The sequence below is a fragment of the Lissotriton helveticus genome, chromosome 5_1, assembly GCF_964261635.1.
Source record: "Lissotriton helveticus chromosome 5_1, aLisHel1.1, whole genome shotgun sequence".
Classification (NCBI taxonomy): Eukaryota; Metazoa; Chordata; class Amphibia; order Caudata; family Salamandridae; genus Lissotriton; species Lissotriton helveticus.
Genome location: NC_136065.1, coordinates 1,978,489,836 through 1,978,505,567, shown reverse-complemented (window position 1 = coordinate 1,978,505,567; position 15,732 = coordinate 1,978,489,836).

Here is a 15,732-nt window from a genome sequence, read left to right as displayed (position 1 = left end):
AACCTAAACAATGAGACTACAGGATCAGTTACAAAAAGCCTAGTCTTGTTGGAAGGTCAAGTAGAACAACTTAAAAAAGCAGTTGGCAAGGAAGAGGACGAGATGACTAGATGCTCCTCCAACTCCAGTGAACGTCACTAAAACACACTCACTGCCAAAAGGGAATCTGACACTACAAAATCAAACTTCATAAAAGGTGGCAAACTTCAACCAAACGTTCAATGAGCAAGGGAAGAAGAACTAGTAAAGGTTGCCTCAAAATTGGAATCAGTAAAGAAATTGCCACAAAGGCAGCCGACTTGTCAATCATTGAGTTATCTATGACTCAGAAAGCTTTATGTCCCTCTATGCAAGAAAATACCACACGTAAACGGTCAAGGCGTGCGAAAAGTAGATTACAAAAACAGCAGAAATGCCAAAAGGTGATACAAATTAGAAGGAGCTGGGGACAGCACCCTCATGCCCCAGCAGAGCTAACAGCAAAGCCAACTCTGAATCAGGATGTGCTAGGAAATTTTTACAATTTTTACAAAGACATCCAAGCAAAACAAACCAATTGGAGAAGGGAACATAAAGGAAACTAGCATACACTTACCAGCCATAACCGCAGGGGTCAATCCCACGATGCCTGGAATGTTCTGGTACCAAAAAAGCTCTCCATATGAGCAGGAAGATGGACACTGAGAGGCACATCACAGCAATCATGAAGAGCCCTCAAAGGGAGGATTGCAAACACCAACAGAAACCCAAATGAAAAGTCCCCCTTGTGACCCACTTAAAGAGAAACTTTACAAAAAACGACATTCGCAGGCAGTGCGGGAAAAATTATATAAAAAAAAGGCTCACAGAAGCAACGTACGGAAGATCGTATTTCAGCCTCTGTACAAATCCAAGGGTAGGCATGATATACTCAAACGGGCAGACCTATTGAGGCTCTTCCAACATATGCAAACAGAACAATTGATGGACAGAATGAAGAACAGTCCAGCTCAAATGGTAACATTCCAGCCCAAACTGCCAGGCCAGGTCTTCCCTGGACTGGAAACCTGCATCCTTGGACTGGTTTCGGGGTTTTACTCCTCATCAGCCAGGATAGCTCGACTCCAGTGGCATGGAGAGCCGGGGACCCACATCTGGGCATACCTGTGCCACTCGGGGTGACCAATGTAAAAAGAACAATTGATGGACAGACTGCAGAACAAAGTCATACATTCACCCTAGTACAGAGATCTGGGCCTAAATCCATATTTTTTTACTCCCCATGCCATTCTAGTTTTAACCCAGCCATATGCAAATCAGTCTTGACCCTGCGCCCAATGAGTACAGTCCAGCCTGAACTGCCAGGCCAGGTCCTCCCAGGACCGGAAGCAAGCATCCTAGGATCGGTGATCGATTCTACCCAGATCTCTGAGTGAGTGTCTGAAAGGTTTCTGCGCTCCGTCCATCATCTCCTTGTGTTTGCTTTGTTCGCTCTAAGTTGGCAGGGTATGCCCAGATGTGGGTCCCTTACTCACTTTGCAACTGGATTCAAGCTAGCCTGGCTGAGGAGGGGTCATACCCCGAAACTGGTCCCAGGATGCTTGTTTCCGGTTCAGAGAAGGCCTGGCAGTTCGGGATGGAATGTTCCCATTAGGCACAGGGTCAAGAGTGATTTGCATATAGCTGGGTCTGAACTGGGGTGGCGAAGTGAGAATGATGATGGATTCAACCTAGATCTGTGACTGGGGGTGAGTGTCTGAAAAGTTCAGGGAAGACCTGGCTTGGTAGTTTGTTCTGGACTGTTCCCACGAGGCACAGGGTCAAGACTGTTTTGCATCTAGCTGGGTGTGAATTGAGGTGGTTAAGTGAGCTAAAGAATGGTGATGGATTCAACCCAGATCTGTGACTGGGGGTGAGTGCCTGATAAGTTTCAACACTCCATCCATCATTTCCTTGGGTTTGCTTTGTTCTTCTCACATATACCTTCAGTGACAAGAATAACAAGTGAAGATATGGTCAGTATACAATTTGTACCCAAAGAAAAAAATAACAGCCAAGATGACACCATAGTGGCATGGAAGAATCACTCCACTTCAAAAGCGGTCCTCCAGGAAAAAGAAAGCTTTGAAAATTGGGGCATAGAAATAGACAAGCTGAAGTTAAAAAAATACCCTCAGATGCAAATTCAACCAATAAACATTCTAAAAAGTTCAGAGAAGGGCAGAGAAAATTTGCGAAGTGTATTGAGAGGAACAACAAAGACACAAATGTTTCAGAACTACAACAACTTGAGTATATCGATAATACCCCAGGACAGAATGATAGAAAAAAGAACAGTAACACATGAAGTATTTCAAAAACCTAAAAGGAGGGAGCAACATGACCAGACAGGCAGTGGGACAGAGTAAGCCACTCACCCTTCTTGACACCAGGGATGCCCCACAAGAACTGTGTAACATCAATCAAATAAGAGTCAGAGATTGGAATCCAGAGAACCAATAAAGTTAATCAATCTGGTATTAAAATGATATCCTGGAATGTTGCTGGTATTCAGAGAGCACTCAGCACAAATCGGCAAGGAAGATGTTGCAAGAAGGGGATATTTTATGCCTACAATATACCTGGCCAACAAAGACCACACATTTGGAGGATCTTCACTGCTAATAATGAATGTGTATCTCAATGCTCAGGGCCAGGCAAAGTTAGAAACAACAAGATCCACGATCACAACAATGGAGGAAATTCTATGCACGTACCCATCACCTGCCAAGGTGATCATGGGCGATGTTAATCTTCATTATCGAGGAACGGAGAAAGGTGGAACAATGCATTTAACACACTAAGAAAACATTTTGACCAACTTTTTACAAAATTGCAACTTCATGTGTGCTGAGGCATTAAATATAAACCAAAACTCATTCACCAGAAATGTTTACATGTAAAAACTGCACAATTGATTAAGTCTTCCTGTATAATTATCTCAGTGAAAACATAGCTTATTTTGCAATGGTGATGCATGAAACAAGTGATCATGCAATCCTCCAAGTGGATTTAATTATCCATAGTAAACAACGCAAACAAGTTACCACACTAGTCCACTCATTAATCAGGAGGATAAGATGGAGTGAGCAAAATGCTGCCATATTAAAATCAGGGAAACAAGAACAGGAATGCAAAAATAATCGCCTTCGCCTTGAATATACCATTGAAAATTGGAGAGCATAGCTCTTGGTCCTCAAAACAGCCCATATGGGAGGAGCAAGGAACAGCTCCTGAGCAAATAATCAACTTGCTATGCAAACCTGGCAAGATAATAAATCATTAAGGGAACTAACCCGGAACCTAAAACGGGCAAAAAGGAATCACCAGAACACTGGTACACAAGTCACTGAGCATAAGTGTAGAGAACTCAATGTGGAGGGTAAGCATCTGGTATGGAACTTAAAACAGAAGAACCTTGAGGATGAATGGATTAAAATCCATGAGCTATCCAAGAATCAATAACATTGGCAATTCTGGTAATATATTGCCCGGTTGGAAAATGACAAAGTGGATCGACGTAACTCTGTACGTCGAAGTATGGCTAAGTCATGTAGCCACAGAAACCTGTGTTATGGGGAGCACTATACACTCGTTCACAATAACGTGATTTGTTTTTTCTTATTATTCATCCCTATATTCAATTCAACATAAACATCATAAATTAAACAGCCTCTGTTTCATCAAAGGTTCAGAGCTTAATGTATCCACAGTCTTTTTGATCAAACTGAAAGCCTTAACAAATTCAAAAGTAAATGCTCATGAAACAGTAATTCAGATGGTTCTTTCATCAAATAGCCACAGAGAATCCGGAACCTTTGACAGATACGCCAGGAACCAAAAAATTTAAACCCAAAAGCACATTCATGCCACCTATGACGCATAAAGCTTTAGATCTTTTCGAAACATTAGTAAAGAAAGATTTAGCTGAATTAAAATATCACAGACAAACCAAAAGAAATTTGACCAGACAGGAAACGTTGGCACTTAATGAATTGGCCTCGAATGAGACACTGACCATAGTATCTGCAGACAAAGGCGGAGCACTAGTAGTGCTCAATACTGCCTATTACCATCAGAAAGTAGATCAACATGTGAAAGACACCAACACCTATATACAGTTAGAGATGGACCCCACAATGGAGTTCCAGTAAATCCTATCTGAAATCCTAAAAAGAGCTATCGAACTAGGTAGGATTGATGAACAAACAAGAAGGTATCTGACCACAGAACATCCACATAGGCCATATATATATATGCTGCCTAAGATGCACAAAGACCCGGTAGACCCACCGTTTCGACCCATTGTGGCGGGATGTGGGTCACTACATGAACAAGTGGGGAGATATTTAGATCATTTTATGCAACCTTTGGTGCAACAATGGTCAACTTTTGTACAAGACACCACAGACTGTTTACGGAAATTACAAAGTGTGCCTATTATAGACAATGAGGAAGTGTGGTTGTGCACGGTTGATGTCTCAGCCCTGTACACCTCAATCCCACATATGGAAGGTTTGGAGGCAGCAGAGTGGATGCTGTTGAGACATGAGTATGAGGAGGGGCACAACATTTTTCTGCTTGAATTATTACAATGTTGTCTATACCATGGATACTTTGAATGGCAGAACTGTTTTTTCCTACAGAAGACGGGTACCTCAATGGGGTTTACCGGGGCACCTACATATGCCAATATGTTTATGTCCAAATTTGAAGATGAGCATATATTGCAGAACGAAAATTGGCAACAGCATCTAGCATTATACCTTAGGTATATCGATGATATACTAGTTGTATGGAAGGGTTCAGAAGAAAAGTTACGAGCACAACTCCATGAGTTGAATAACTGTCATGCCTTTATCAAATTTACTCACACCATCAGTTCGGAACAAATAAACTATCTCGACATCATGATCACAAAAAAGGGGAACACACTAGTGACAAGCGTATTCAAGAAGCCAACGGATAGAAATAACGCTTTACATTTCGATAGCTTTCATTCAGAATCACTGAAAAGACACCTACCACTGTCACAATTTATCAGGGCAAGAAGGATTTGTTCTGATGAGAAACAAGGGTTTGAGACTATTACCAGAATGCGCACAGAGTACCAAACAAGGGGGTATCCAGACACTATTCTTGATCAAGCTGAGAATAGAGTAAAAACCATGCCTAGATCCACTATGTTGGAAAAAAGAGAAAGGAGTAAAAATAAGAGGGAAGTCTACGTACTCAAATTTTCCACAGCCACAGCGGCCATAAAAAAATGTGTAAAGAAACGTTGGGAAATAATTGAGCAAGAACCTGATTTTAAACAGGTATTTTTAGACAAACCTCTATTTGCACATTCAAGGTCAAGGAACATTAAGGAACTTCTCAAGGATCACAAGCTTGAAAACTCAGATTTAGGCCAGAAAGGTATGAGGAAGTGTTTAAACTGTGGACATTGTGGGAATGTATTGGTGGGCAATTCCTTTGCTCACCCTCAAACAGGTAAAAACATCACCCTGAGACACACGTCTGATTGCAACTCGAGTGTTCTAATATACGCAATCAAATGTCCATGTGGTTTGGTCTATGTTGGACGCACTAGTAGGAAGGTGAAGGTTCGGATGACCGAACATAAAAGTATGATACGCACAAAGAATATGAAATCGTGTTTGGCTGTACACTGGCATGAGAGGGGACATTCGATACCGCAATTGAAATTTACTGTACTAGAAAGATTGGTGGAAAAACCACATGTTGACACAATCAGAATGTTGGCACAAAGAGAAACATACTGGATAAAGTCCCTTAGGACGCTGACACCCTATGGACTCAATGATAAGATTGAAATGATTTGTTTCCTGTAATATTGTAATATTATGCTGTACAAAATATGCTTGGGATGTGTATATGTTTTTATGTCTTTCATATTTTATTCAGGTGGTATTGACACTCATGCTCATAAAACCTCACGTTTTTTTGTTACGAGTATTGATTTACATATTTTTAGGTAATGATAGTCTGTTTTCCGTTGGAATTATGAGCTTAGCCTTATTTTCCTTTAATTTGAATGGGAATAGTTCACTCGCAATTTACGCGAGCAGTAATCTAACGGGTGCCATTTTGGATGAGGTTGTCTAAACTGGGAGTCAGTTTTCGATTTTCATAGTATTATGACGTCAGACGCCATATTCCGGCGTTTTCGTACAGGGTTCGACCTAGCGAGAAAGTGGCAGGATAGAGACAACCACAGAGTAACGCGGAGCGTTTTGACTAATAGACAGAGGTAAGATGACGTTACATCCAGTTAGTAATATGTTATATGGTAATGCAATCCGATTAAATATTAAGGAGTATTCTCCTTGATTGTGTTACAGATTGAGAATCGACTTGATTAAAATAGCGCTACAGTGATTTATGATTGGGGTCTCGGAGACCAAGTAAGTACCGGCTTCACTTGTAGCATAATAGCGAGACACTAAGTAATATATTCAGTGTATCAAGGGCTTCATCTTGTTTTTTAGTAAAAGAATAGCACGGACCCCGATGGTGGTCGACTTTTTTGCTTGATTGGTTTAACGAAGGTAGGAGTTTTGAATATTTAGGTGATGCACATGGCTTTTATGTTATGATTAGGTTATTTTTGGATATTAGTAAGCACGAGGTGGTGGTAACACTGGGTTGTTCAGCACATTTTCGGTCTGATTTAGAAGGTGGCAGGTGAACTTTTGTGAGCATGATTTTTGAATACACATCAGATGTTTGAATCACATTAGGAGATCTTCTGGTTGCTGTTTAAGCGTAAAAATTATGAAACTACTGTATGTGTGATTGTAAATAGTGTATGTTTTGGATATATACATGATAGAATTTTTTGTTATTTATAGTGCCATTCCCCTGACGAAGGTGCATACCGAAATGCATTGGGATATGTCATCATTTGTTGAATCATGGAGAGTTGTTTGAAGAACATAGATTGTCGTATTCATTGATGAACAAGAAGAATAAAATCATCTTTGAAGAAAGGAAATACGATTACTGTTTCATGAGCATTTACTTTTGAATTTGTTAAGGCTTTCAGTTTGATCAAAAAGACTGTGGATACATTAAGCTCTGAACCTTTGATGAAACAGAGGCTGTTTAATTTATGATGTTTATGTTGAATTGAATATAGGGATGAATAATAAGAAAAAACAAATCACGTTATTGTGAACGAGTGTATAGTGCTCCCCATAACACAGGTTTCTGTGGATCTTTTTCATTTTTACCAACTTGACTAGGAGCTAGTCAAGATATGGGTTAGCACCAGATATAATTTGTTGACATAGAAGTTAAATTGTTTAAACAAAGGAGTGCATATCGCTATACATTGTTGTAAATAAGTCATGTAGCCACAATCTAAATAGAAAATAAAGGGGGGCACAGCAGGCGAGGAATGTCCTGTCTAGGTTGCAGACGGTGAGCCTAGGACAGCGGCCGCCGGCAAATATCAAGACGTTCCTGCCTTTCATGAGATAAGAAAAATGATAAGAAAAGACAGGGTCCCTGGTCCCAACGGGTTCCCGGAAGGAATGTTTATAGAAGACCCGGCATATTGAGGAGGAGTTCTATCTACCTTATTTACCGAATGTCGACTGCAAGGCAATGTTCCAGAATCATGGCGTGGCTCATTGTTACAGCCTATATTTAAGAAAGGAGACAACACAGAACCAAAAAATTACAGATTGATTGCCCTTCTGGACATTGAATGGAAAGCTTACTCTAGCACCCTATTGGCAGAGCTGAATAGATGGATTGAAGACAAAGAAATCATCCCCAGATATCAAACCGGGTTTCACAAAGGAGGGTCGACAATTGACAGCATAGTGGCTGTCTCTTACTTGAGCCAGCAAGCAAACATCATACAAAAAAAAACAGTCTTTGTTTGCCTTGTTGACTACTCTGCAGCATTCAATTGGGGTTCTCAACATAAGCTTTGGAATAAGCTAAGGAACTGGCAAACCCCAGTAGGCCTCTTGAACTCCATCATCTCCCTATACAATAAAACCTGGATAAGAGTCAAATTAGCAGACAATACAATCACAAAAATCTATTTTGGAGCATGGCTCAGTGACTCTGGGAAAGCGACTTTACATCTACAAAAAATGAATTCAAAAGCTCAGTCAACAATTTATGATTTGTGCAAACTCCATGAGAGGCTGCAGAGTCCAATGATAGTACCAATAAGAAGAGTCACACAATGTAAAATAAGGTTGATAACTGGTTATGCACAGCAGGCATTCCCAGGCAAAATGGATAGCATGTTAGGAAAATCACAATGTCAAGCGTATAAACGCATATTTAAGTTACCAAAGCACAGCCGCAACAGCCTGATTCACTTGGAGTTTGGCCTGGTGCAGCAAAAGCAAGAATGCCTGGGACCGCAGGAAAAATACTATTACCAAGAACATGCTGAAGCCCATCTATGAAGGGACAACAAACCCATGGAAAACTTACATGCAAAAAGCGGTGGAAACACTTGATCTGGCAACATAAAACTGGAGCCAAGAAGGGTTAAGCTATGCGGCAATTCAAAATTGCACTCAATAAACAAATTCAGCAATTATGCTGGGAAGCAGATTCATCATACTATACAGCTAGGGGAGGCCTCTCCGGACTGATTACATCATACAAAGAGCATAAAAAACAGCCTTACCTGAAGAAAGCATTGCGGAGGAAGGCTCTAAAAAATATTCAATGGCCAGGCTAGTGCCTCTTCCAACTAAAGAACTAAATCCATGTTGGATATCCCTGAACTCTATAACCAGGTGTAGAATCTACAAGTATAGAAAGAAGTCCCAGCTGCATTTGGTGTGCTGCTGCCCCGGTCTGCTACCGCTACGTCAGAAGCTGCTAAAACCGATGAGTCTATCTAAGGGGGTCTCGGACGTGCAAAGAAGTGATATCTGCTTTGTTCTCTTGCACTGTACCACCAGAATTGGCCAACTTAGGAAGTATATGGCGGAGTTGCGTATTTGGCTCTCTGAGAAAGAAGGTCCTGACAACACTAGCACGGCTTTCACAAGAAACATGTAAACAAACAGGGAAGAGACTCGCTACGCAGTTCAAATATTAAGTTTATTAGGCGGTACAAGGCACTTGGTCACTTTAACCCTGAGGTGGTTAGACATTCCAGCGGATTGCATAGATTCCATTACCATCTTCCAATCCTGCCGCATGATGGCCTCAAGACATGGAACATTTACTTCCAATTCATGCTGCTAATACAATACTTTTGTAAGATGGACAAACATTCTATATAATTTTACTAGGTGATTCAGATAGAATGTTAATCCTGTTTTTACTGATTTAAGAAATATTGCAAATAATGTTAAATAATTGTGCAATAAAACTTTCATTCATGCATTCGTGAAAGGCTATGACTTGGAATCCGACTTCTCCAAAACTTTTATTATGGTGTGTGGCCCGAGAAATATTAAAACTTGCACTCTACACATAAAGGGAAGAAAATTAGAAAGGATGAGTTCCTTTCCATACCTTGGATTGATATTTGACAGCACGTTCCTGGTGCCCTTGTCTAAAGCATAGGTTGACTCTCTGCATGCTGTGGGAACCCCTTTTTCATGTGCTGCCTGTATTAGGAAAAAAACCCTTGCACCAATCTTAGAAATTCATAAGAGAAAATGCCTCCCCGCTGTCACTTATGGTATGGGTGTTTGAGGTTGCAGAGATGTAGGGGCTATCAAAGTGAAAGAAAATAGATTTTGTTGACGCCTGTTGGGGGTTACCCCTTCGACTCCACATTGGTCATCGCTCCTGGAATTAGGCTGAGAATCTGAACAAGACGTCATAAATGCAGCCTCATTGGTACTCTGGTGCCCGATTTGAGTGAACAAGGAAGCTGAACTTAAATCAAGCAGCTAATAGAAATTGCCTCGCTTGTAAACTTGGGCTGAATAGTCTCCGTTTAAAATTTATGAGAGAAACAACCATAGCCTTGGGATGTGCGTATCTTTTTGAAAAACCAAAGACCATCGCAAAAAAAGACAAAGACTTGGTGAAGGACTGTTTGATTAGGCACAGGTAGACTACAAGCGAAGCCGCAGAAGTAATGAAGTCAGCTGTGAGAGAATATTGTCTGATCCAGATGTCAACTGGGGCTGCTCCTTATTTGTTTTAGGTATAGAATGCTTAGAAGTGAATGTTAGTAACCCAGTTTAGATGAGGATCCATTTTTTTGCTGTAATGCTTCCCGCAAGGGCAATTTTCCCACGCAGATATATGTATTTGCCCATGTGATGAGCTGTCACCCCAGACTCTCCTACACTTTGTATCTTTCTGCAAATACTACCTCCCTTTTACTAGGAATTGTTATTGCCCCAGTTAAGGAGATACAAGTTTTCCAAGTGTAGGGCCACTTTCCCTTCCTACAACAGCTTGAAGACTGTAACACCTATTATTCAGCTGGCTGCTTTCTGAAAAGTATTTTAGGCCAGAGGAAAATGATGTTGCTTTAAATTATGGCAATAGCATATGACGTTGTATCTTATGTCCTGGCTTTAACAGATTTGCCATGTTTCTCAGTAAAAAATGTATTTTTGTATATTTATTGGTGATATTGTTTTAAGTAGATTTACATTGAGGAACTGTTTTTATCAGATTTAGCAAATACTGTGGCAATGTTTAAAAATGTTAAATATCTAAACCTGCAGTTTGTCTTATTGTCTCTTTAATACTGTGTTTTTTACGAATGTGTATCTTTTATGATTACTTTTGGATGATCGAATAAAGATTATTGAATTGAATGCTATACTGTTATTTCTACAGAAGTCACAACAGACGTTTTCCAATAGTCTGGGTTACGTCAAGGGATACATACATTGTATAATATTGAAAGAGGGTCCCAAACTCATTGCGTGTAAAGTCAAAAATATTACTTTAAGTCTAGAGGATGCGGTTGAAAATGTTTTTTTTTACAAAAATAGAGGCAACAGAAACAATTTTAGAAAATCACACTAAAGTAGAACAGATGCTTGAAGAACTTGATTTTCAGTGTTGTTTCCTTTTTATTGTGTGTTTTTAAAAAGGGCACAGCTTCACCTTACAAAGGCTTCTTCAGGGTAAATAATCTTACCCACTGATGACACAGGGATCTTCTAAGTTTAAGGTCAAATGGAAAAGAAACTACAAACATAGTAAAATCAGACTTTGAATCCTGTAGATGACATCGAATACATGAGGGCTATCGTGTAAGCTTTCTTCATATCATGCATCCGGCATATGTGGAGAAAAGTAAGATGCATCTTACACCCAGAATCCACACAAAAATGTATTTCTTTCCAGTATGAGTTCAGCAACAATCAGGAACACGCATTAAGTATCCACAGACGCCTCACTCAATTTAAGGTTCGTTGTCATCCAGTGTGTGCCGTGTCAGGCACCAGAACAGCCTCCTGTATTACATTCTGCATTGTAAGAGGTTGAAAAGGAGTTGAATCACCTTAACGATGATGACATAATTGAGACCATGGAGACACGCACAATAAGAGTTCCGGTGAGATCAGGTTGTGTGTGGATCTTAGGCATCTCAACAAGGAGGTGGTAGAGGATACGTTCTGTCTTCCCAACCTTATAGAGATAGTTAATCTGATGGGCAATGAGAAGTTTTCCAGCACCCTTGAATTGGCATCTGCCTATCATCAAGTTGATTTGAATGAGGTTTCAAAGGATCTTACGCCCTTTATAGTGAATTTTGGGGTGTTCTGCTTTAACATGATGCCTTTCGGTCTCTGTTCTGCAGCATCTGTGTTTCAAAGACTTATGTCCGATATAATAAAAGGTGTCACACACCGTGGTTTGGCTTCTGCCCTTTTGTTCCTCCCATAGCCTCTCCCTTGGTCCTGGTAAGGGTTTCCTTTTGGCCCTTCCACTTGTGATTTGGGAGGTCCCTGTGCCTTCAATGCATTTGTGTTTCGGGATCTGTGGGGACGGGGTTGCTCTGTTAAGCCGACCTAGAACTGATAACTTACTATGTAGCCCAGCCTGTGATGCCCTCCCACCCTTGTTTTCCCTTCACTGCGTCATGTACTTTCTATTTGTTTGAATTCAATAAACAGATATTAAATAAAAGGTGTCATGCCTGTGAAGTTCTTTCATGACGCTTAGATTTTTCGCCTTTCCTTACATGAACTCATAGACAAATTCAGGGAAGTTCTGAAAATCTTCAACTTGAAAGGCATAATACAATTAGTAAGTGAAATGTTGTCAGCTTGGGATCAGAAATTTAGGACAATTTAGATTTTTCACAGCCTGCTGGGCAGAAAATCTGGATTTTATTAAGGACACGGAGGCTAATATTATGCAAATTCTCCTTTATTACCACGGCTCAGCAGCAATAATAGAATAGAACTTTGTGAACATTCTGAAGAGATGACTACTCCATCTCAGACCAAGTATCTTCCTTCTTGTCAGGCTGCGAAGAAAGATGTTCAACAGGAAAGGAACAGTATTCCAACTAATAAATTTCCAATTTGTAATCCAGAGAGACGTAGATTCTTATTCTGAAAGAGAAGAAGAATACATTTCCAAATAACATTGATCAAATAAAGGGTGGGTTATACATGAGAAAAGAGGCGGGATAATATTAGCCTCCGTGTCCTTAATAAAATCCAGATTTTCTGCCCAGCAGGCTGTGAAAAATCTAAATTTTATGGCATGACACGGAGGCCATATTATGCAAGTTCAAAGTGCATTAAGAACATTATCAATCACATTAGAGATTGGTCTAAAATAACAAGATCTAAACATACTATCGTTAGACCAGTCTGCCGCCTTCAGAATTTCTTGTAAACCACCACCAAGGAAATAGGCTTTGGAAGCAGAAGCGCCCCTAAGGGAATGAGCTCCAAAAATTGAGGTGTTGATGCCACTTTCATACATAACTTCTTTCACCCACCTAGCTAGAGTTGGTGAGGAAACTCCTTTATGGGGAGATCTGAAGGAAATCAATAACTGAGTTTCATTACATCTAAGATTAGCAGTCCTCCTTTCATACTCTTTCAGGCATTTAACCACGCAAAGTCTTTCATTTTGAGGAAAGAAGGGATAGAAGATAGAAGAGGATAAGGTTTTGGTTCTTCTTTTAAGATAAAAGCAAACACCCTCTGGTTGAAAAGATCTGCTAGAAACATCTAGGGCTTTGACGTCTGAGGTTCTTCTGAAGGATACCAGACATAATAAAACAGTAAGTTTGAGAGAGATTTGTTTCAGAGAAAGGAAAGAGTTTTCTCCCCAAGAAGATAACGTTCTGAGTACCAGAGTAACGTCCCAAAGGGCGGTATATTTAGCAGTTGGAGGATTGATGACTCTCATTCTCCTCATAATTTTCCTAGTGAGTAAGTTCTGTCTGACGGATAGACCATCAATAAGGGAGTGGCCTGCAGAAATTGCTGATCTATAGACATTAACCGTTCTATAAGAAAGTCCTGAAGTAAATAGTTCCGATAGGTAGTTAATGACATGAACTAGATCAGTTGAAACGGGATCGTAATTTCGTTGAAGACACCAGCGAACCCATTTGTTCCAAACCAGTCTATATGCCTTCCTTGTTCCTTGAGCCCATGACTCAGAGATGAGTCTGAAAGCATTAGGCGAAAGCCCAGGGATTTGCCATTGTCTCCTGAAATCCTCCATGCCGTCAGGGTTAGAAGACCCTGATCCACAAGGGGGTGGATGTCTCCTTCTGGGCCCAAGAGGATTTCTCTGAACGTGGGTAAAAGAATTGGAAAGTCTATGCTCATTTCCAGGATGACTGGAAACCAGGCTTGGGACCTCCAGAGAGGAGTTATTACGGTTATAATCTCGGTGTAGCGTCGAGCATGAAGAAGAAGTCGAGGAAGCAAGGCAAACGGTGGGAAGGCGTAAGGTTTCAGACCTCTCCAGTCTTGTAAAAAGGCATCTACTTTCCGAGCTAGAGGGTCCGGCCTCCAACTGAAGAATTCCTTCAGTTGTGTGTTCAGGCGATCTGCAAAAAGGTCTGTCCTGAAAGGACCCCACATTGAGTGAATAGTCAGAAAAATTTGTCTGTCTAATCTCCAGTTGCTTGAGTCCCTGAAATTCCTGGAGTACCAATCTGCTACACCATTGCTCAAACCCGGAATATGTTCCGCTACTACCGAAATGTCTTTGTTCAAGCAATATTCCCAAAAACTCTTCGCAAGGTCCGTCAGGCCCTTGGAGTGTGGACCTCCTAATTTGTTGACGTAGCGGACTGCTGAAACATTGTCCATTCGTAGTGTCACGCAGCATTTCGCTGTTTTGGGTGTAAAGCAACGAATTGCAAATGAACCTGCTAGTAGTTCTAAGCAGTTGATATGCAATCTCTTCTCCTGAGTGGTCCAACGACCACCTGTTGAGTATTTCCCACATCTCGCTCCCCAACCTTGTAAACTCGCATCTGATTCTATTATCAGATCCGGTTGTTCCCCGAAAATGGCTCTGCCATTCCACGCTTCCGCATTCCTCAACCACCAGAGGAGTTCTGTCTTCGACTCTTGATCTAGAGAGATCATATGGGAGTACGAGTGGTTTGATCTTAGAGCACTCGCTTTTAGTCTTTGAAGTGCTCGATAGTGGAGAGGTCCTGGGAAAATAGCTTGGATCGTTGAAGACAAGAGTCCCACTATTCTTGCTAGTACCCTCAGAGGAAAGGTTTTCTTCAGAAGAGCTTTCCTCAATTCTTTCCTTACCTTCCTGACTTTTTCGGATGGTAATTTTAGTTCCGCTTTGATAGTATCTACCGTAAAGCCTAGGAATTGGGTTTCTTGACTGGGTATTGTACAGGATTTTTTTAAATTTATGATGAACCCCAGATGTTCCAAGATTCGGATTGCGAGGTTTGTGTGAAGAGAGGCAGTCTCTTTCGATTGGGCCATTATTAAAATGTCGTCCAGGTATATGATCAGTCTTACCCCTCTTTCCCTGAGCCAAGCGGTCACAGGTCGTAGGACCTTGGTAAAGCACCAAGGGGCAGACGATAGTCCGAAGGGGAGACTGCAAAATTGGTAGAGTTTTCCTAACCAAGTGAACTGGAGGAATTTCTGATGGGGTTCCCAAATGGGAATTGTGAGGTAAGCGTCCTTTAAGTCCAACCTGGTGAGCCAGTCCCCTTTCCTTAAGATGTCTCTTAGGAGGTGAATCCCCTCCATTTTGAAATGTTGGTAAACTACCCAACGATTTAAGTCTTTTAAGTTTATTACAGGTCTCTGTTCTTTGTTTTTCTTCTCTACTAGAAAAACGTTGCTGATAAATCCTTTTATTTTGGTCTCGATTATGAAATGAAATGAATGAAATGAAAATGAAATGAAAAGAAATTTATAAAGCGCATGGCTGCCCTTGAGCGTCCCAGCGCTGAAACCAAACACAGGACCACCACCCAAATACAACAGAAGCGAAAGCCTAAAGGGGGAAGAGATAAGTTTTCAAAGCCTTGCGGAAACGCACTAAATTGGATTCTTTCCGCAGGGCCATCGGCAGAGCATTCCATAATTGGCCTGCATTAATAGAGAACCGGCGACCGCCGGACTTCACCTTTTTGGCTCTGGGTATCACCACAAAATTACCATCATCCGAGCGAAGGGCTCGCGTAGGTTTGTAAGGGCGCACCAGGTCTCTAAGGATTGGAGGGCCTAATCCTTGCAAAGCTTTAAACACGATGCAAAGGGATTT